Source organism: Physeter macrocephalus, chromosome 21 (genome assembly GCF_002837175.3).
Source record: "Physeter macrocephalus isolate SW-GA chromosome 21, ASM283717v5, whole genome shotgun sequence".
Taxonomy (NCBI): Eukaryota; Metazoa; Chordata; class Mammalia; order Artiodactyla; family Physeteridae; genus Physeter; species Physeter macrocephalus.
The window spans coordinates 103412309-103418920 of record NC_041234.1 but is presented as its reverse complement, the minus strand read 5'-3'; positions in this window follow the sequence as shown (position 1 = coordinate 103418920).

Below are 6612 nucleotides of genomic sequence, written 5' to 3'. Positions count from 1 at the left end.
TTTTTTTTTTTTTTTTTTTTTTTTTTTAGATTCCATATATATGTGTTAGCATACGGTATTTGTTTTTCTCTTTCCGACTTACCTCACTCTGTATGACAGACTCTGGGCATATATCCTGAGAAAACCATAATTCAAAAAGAGTCATGTAACATTCAGTTTTAATATAAATTTATTGTTGTGTTTGAACACAAATATAGAACTCTGTGTATTGAGAGGAGTGGAAAGACATAATCCAAAAGGTTATCAGTGGTTGTAAGTTTTATGGCAGTGCTCTACTCTTGATCAGCACATGGTTATTTCTGAATCCTTGGCAGGCACATCTTATTAATGAGGAAATGGCTTTAAAACTGATCTCTAATGGACTTGGTTATCTGAGTAACCTCCGATTAGAAGATATATATATATCTTCTATATATACACACATATATCCTGCCATGTAGGGCATTGTATGGCATTTAATGGTGGGAGCTATGTGGACCCTCTTCTTAGGGCCCCAGTCAAATTGCTGCCAACAACTCAACATACAGAACCTATGTCTTTACCTAGAAAATGTAGGAAAATTACTTGAGAGCCATAGAGATGAGCCAGGCAAGGACACATGGATATGTAGAGATGCCCTCCTGGTTGAATTTTCAGCATTTTATTTTTCTGTTTAGGCCTGGATCCCTGAGGCTTACCCACAGAAGCAGACAACTTGATAACTTGGGAAAAGGCTGGAGTTATATAATGTGCTGAGTGAACAAAAAGAGAACTGTGAAGACGAAGCCTAGTGGAAATTGAATTCTTGCGAAGAGAAGACGCCTGATGAGGGTGGGTAGTTTTAGGCCTCAGTTTTCAGATGAAAACCAAAGCAAAAGTACAGCAGTGAGCAGGTTTTCTCAAACTGGGCAAGATACAAGGTAGCCATATTTCGCGGTGAGCTGGCCTCTTGGTAACGTTTTTTTCTAACAGGATGGGCGGGTGAAGAGGGCTGGTGGGGCAGGGAGGAAAATACTCGTTGGCATAGATGGTGCACTACTGCCATCGTGAGGAAATAGTTTAAAATCTACCTGCGCCGGCATTGCTTTCTTTCCGTGAGGACTTTCAGTTTCGAAAGAGCCATTCCGTGGAAGGGCTTCTTGGGCCCTGGTCCCAAATTGGGCCTCCCTGTCTTCTCTGAGTTATTATAGGAGTTCTGGCCAAAGTCCTAATGCTCGTATGACAAAGGTGAGGTCCAGGTGTAGGAGCTGGCCAGTGGGACTGTCTGGACTGAGCCATCAGCCGCAAGGAAGTCCCAGCACAGGAAGTTGTGGGTTGAAACTGTCAAGTAGTTAAACATGGACTTATACACACATAAAAACACATCGATGCTCAGACTCCTGGAACTGAAGATAAAGAGAAAATTTAGAGGACAGCTGGATACAAAGGCAAGATATTCCCTGGAGAGGAACAAATATAAGATTTACAGTAGACTGGACAAGCATTATGCAAGTTATAAGGAAACAGACTGGCATCTTAATGGTACTGAAAACAAAACAAAACAAAATAAAAATAAAATGATCAACCCAGAATTTTATACCATCAAAAATGTCTTTCAAAAAATGTCTTTCAAAATAAGGAGTAAAAAAAAAGGAATGTGGTATCAGACAGACACCCGAGACTGACACAAAGAATCAGAGATCTAGAGAAATAGTTAAAATGAAAGTAAATACAAAAGACATTTTTCCTTATTTCTAATTGTTTTAAAATATATTTGACTATTAGAAAAATAGTAGCAGATTTTATTTTTTATAGTAAATTTTATTTTATTTATTTATTTTTAAAAATTTATTTATTTTATTTTCGGCTGCATTGGGTCTTCATTGCTGCGCATGGGCTTTCTCTAATTGCGACGAACAGGGGGCTACTCTTTGTTGCGGTTCACAGGCTTCTCATTGTGGTGGCTTCTCCTGCTGTGGAGCACAGGCTTTAGTAGTTGTGGCTCGCGGGCTCAGTAGTTGTGGCTTGTGGGCTCTAGAGCGCAGGCTCAGTAGTTGTGGCGCACGGGCTTAGTTGCTCTGTGACATGTGGGATCTTCCCGGACCAGGGCTCGAACCCGTGTCCCCTGCATTGGCAGGCAGATTCTTAACCACTGTGCCACCAGGGAAGCCCAGTAGCATATTTTAGAGGTACAATGACAGCACAGAAGATGGGAAGCAAGACCATATTGTCATAAGGTTCTTACAGTATACGAGAGCGATACATTATTTGAAATTAAACTGGGATTAATTACATATATATTTTTTAAACCCGGGTCAACCACATACAAATTTGAAAAGAAGTATAACTGATGAACTAATAGTGATAAAACTGGAATCATAAAAAATGCTCAGTTGACCCACTAGAATTTCAGGAAGATGAAAAAAAGAACAAATAGAAGACAACCAGCAAAATGATAGATTTAAATATTCCCATATTAATAATTACATTCAATGTAAATGATCTAAATAATCTATTTAAAAGACAGATTTTCAGATTGTATTAATAAAAGTAAGAACCAAGTATATTCTGGCTATAGGAAATTCACTTTAAATATAAAGATATTGATATGTTAAAAATAAAAATGATGGGATAATATATACCAAGCAAACACTAATCAAAAGAAAGCCATAGTGTCTCTTTTAATCTCTAAAGGGAGCCCTAACGGTGAAAGATATAGACAAAAACATAAAAGAACTATATTGGAGAAGATCAACTTTAAGGGAGAAGAGAACTTTAAAAAATAATTATTCTCAATATCTTCAGACAGGCAAGAGATGATATTGCAACTGTGATAGAAAAAAAGGATACAATGAAAAAAATGATGAAAAAGAACACAACAATTAAAAGTTACATAGTAGAAATACAAAATTCATCAAAGAGGTTGGAAAAAGACCATACATGTAATTTTAAAAATTGAAAAAGGGAAAAAACGAAGAAAATTAGAGTACATCTGTAAATGTGATTTATTATCTGAATAATAGGAGTTCTCAGCAAGTTCACAGAAATGTAAAATATGATATTCCAGGTTGGAAGGGGCCACCAAGTTGCCAGCATAGTGGGTAAAAAAGACCTACCTGAGGACATATTATGAAATTTCGGAACACCGGTAACAGGGAAGATCATATAACTAACCTACAAGTTTGAAGAATCAGAATGACTTTGAACTTCTAAACATCAACACTGGAAACTAGAATTCAGTGAAACAATGTCTTCAAAATACTGAAGAAAAATTATTTCCAACTTAGAATTCTATACACAGCCAAACTTTCAATGAAATGTAAGAATCAAGCTATCCTTAGATATGCAAGGTCTTAAAAATTTAGCCTTATAGCCTTTTTCAAAAAGTTACTTTACCCTGTGCTTTAAAAAAAAGTTTTACAAACAATTAAAAAGGGAAAAATATGGGTTTCATGAAATTGGAGATCCCATAGAGGAGATATGAAAAAAAAATCCCCTGAATGTGGATGAAAGGAATATCAGAATGTTATACAGCAGACAGAGGGGAAACCAGGACACATTGAAGGGGGTAAGAGAATTATGAGATAAATTTTGCCAAGTAGATCAAATTGATACAAATACTTAATATGAATGAAATTCTTGAGAGATATTTTAGATAGCTTGTATACTTCCATAGAGGAATATATATATGTATAATAAATTTATTTCGGTCATTATGCATGAGCAAAGTAGGATTTTAAATAACATCTGTTTTTGTCATCATACATATGAAGTATAGGGATATTTCATAAATAACTATGATAAATTAATGAAACAAATTGAGTTATTTGTTTAATGTCTAGAAAACAAGCCCCAAGAATATAAGATGCTCATTATACAGTATGTGAACAAAGAGTGATATAAAAATATATATTGGGCTTCCCTGGTGGCGCAGTGGTTGAGAGTCCGCCTGCCGATGCAGGGGACACAGGTTCGTGCCCCGGTCCGGGAGGATCCCACATGCCGCGGAGCGGCTGGGCCCGTGAGCCATGGCCGCTGAACCTGCGCGTCCGGAGCCTGTGCTCCGCAACGGGAGAGGCCACAACAGTGAGAGGCCCGCGTACGGCAAAAAAAGAAACACAACAAAAACAAACAAACAAACAAACAAAATATATTAAGTATAAATCTATTCTGTGAATAAAAACTATTCATAGTATATCTGCAAAGGAAAGAAAAGAGCCATACAATTTAAAAATTCTAGTTATTATGTATAAAAGTTAGGATTATGAACATTTATTAATTTCTAATTCATAATCTCTTTAGTTTTGAATATTTTAAAGTGGTGTGTATCACCTTAATGTATGTGGGAAAATAAAGCTATTCTCATAGCAAAAAAGATTAAGGATATGGGCCCATGTACAATAATTAATGTGTTAAAAATATAGGACAAAATTAGATTCAATATGATCTAACACATAATTTCTAAAAACTCACATGTGCAAACATATTCATATCCACCAAATAAATTCATTTCTGTTGGCAGAATTATATAGTTTATGCCAATGGATGTAAAAACACATTATTAAACAAATATGTATGAAAAATATCATTTAAAATGTACATCCAGGGGCTTCCCTGGTGGCACAATGGTTGAGAGTCCGCCTGCCAATGCAGGGGACATGGGTTCGATCCCTGGTCTGGGAAGATCCCACATGCCGCGGAGCAACTAGGTCCGTGTGTCACAACTACTGAGCCTGTGCTCTAGGGCCCGCGAGGCACAACTACTGAGCCCCTGTGCCACAACTACTGAAGCCTGTGTGCCTAGAGCCTGTGCTCTGCAACAAGAGAAGCCACCACAATGAGAAGCCCTCGCGCAACGAAGACCCAGTGCAGCCAAAAATAAACAAATTAAAATAAATAAATTTTTAAAAATGTACGTACAATAAAATGTAATAGTTCCACCTGAAAAGCAGACATTGGAAACGACATGAAAATTCAAAATATAGACAGGAATGCACTGAAATCTTGAGTTCCAATAATATGTCCCCAAGATTCACTGGAAACAGAATAATCTTCTATCTTTTCTAAACTAAAGAAGCAGAAATTAGCTCCTGCCATAGAAGTGACAGAAACATGGTAAAAATAATTAATATACATTTTAAAATTAAAAAGTAAATAAATATAAGGGTACGTTTGGTGTCCCATGTAGGACGTGCTATTAACCAATAAGAGTTATTATAGGCCTTAAAAGAATTCTCCGGAGCTGAGTCAAAAAACAGCCTTCCACCAAACACAAACATATTACTGTGTCCTAGAGAATGGATGGAAACTCCCTGGGAATCTAGGAGACCCTTGAGGACAGATGACTAGAGGTGACCTCCTCCAGGCCTGGAACTTCCAACATTTTCTTCCATTTAGTCCTGGTATCCTGAGACTTGTCCCTAGAAGTTAACTTGATAATTGGGAAAGTGCTGGAGAACTAATGCTGAGTGAAGAAGAGCTGAACTGTGAAGCCAATATCTGGTGGAAAGGTAATGCTTGATGAAAGAAGATGCCTGATGGCGAGGAGTGGTTTAGGCTTCAGTTTGATTGTAGATGGAAATGGAAAGCAAAATCACAGTAGAGTGAGCAGGTTTCCTCAAACTGGGCAATATGTGAGGCAGTTTTGTTTCCTGGTGCCTTTGCCTTTTGTTTTTTTCAGACTAGATGGGCGGGAGAAGAGGGCCTCGGGGCAGGGCTGGTTGACATTTCTGGAGCACTACTGCCATCATGAGGAAATCGTTTGGTGAAGCCCTAATCCTTCAGTATTTCCTCGCAGGAGACCCAGAAGTTGAAGAATGTTGGACCTGCAGGAGGTTGAGCATCCCCTAGCTCCAAGCTTTGCATCCTTGCCTTCATCTCTGAGACCTTCCAGGATACGTTGGCAAAGGCAAGATATAATTGTAAAAGCTGGCTAGTGAGTGGCCAGGACCGAACAGGCAGCTGCCAGGAAGTACAAGCACAGGAAGTCAGGGTGGAGCCCCTCCCAGTGCAGGCAAGATTATAGGAAGTGATTCACAACCTAATGCAGAGGTTATGATCATTTGCCTCCTCTTCCTGTCCCTTGGGCATGAGACAGACAGTCTGGGACCTAGAACTTCGGGACCAGGACCTTGGCACCATTTGGCAGCAGTGTCAGAGCTCAGAGTGCAGGGAGAAAAATCTCACGGTTTATCATAGAGGATATTTTGAAGAGTGTATTTGGAGCCGAGAGGCAATAATTGATTATTGACAAAGTGTCATTAGCTCTCAGGAATGTCTTGGAGACATTTGGTAGAGTATGCCTCAACGACCCCAAGTGCCTTGTGAAGGTGAAAGGTGACCGCTGACCTCCTGAAATTATTTCTGCTAAAACAGACCAAGAGAGAAAGCCTGGATCAGATGTGCTGGGGTGCCTGCCTTGGAACAGTACTTTGACTTGGCCACATGGTGGAGTAGAGTAGACAAATGTATGAAGACGGAATTGTAGGCAACACAAGAGGTGGCCTCAGGGACTTGCCTGGTGGCTCAGTGGTTAAGAATCCGCCTGCCAATGCAGGGGACACAGATTCGAGCCCTGGTCCAGCAGGATCCCACATGCCACGGAGCAACTAAGCCCGTGCGCCACAACTACTGATCCTGTGCTCTAGAGCCCGC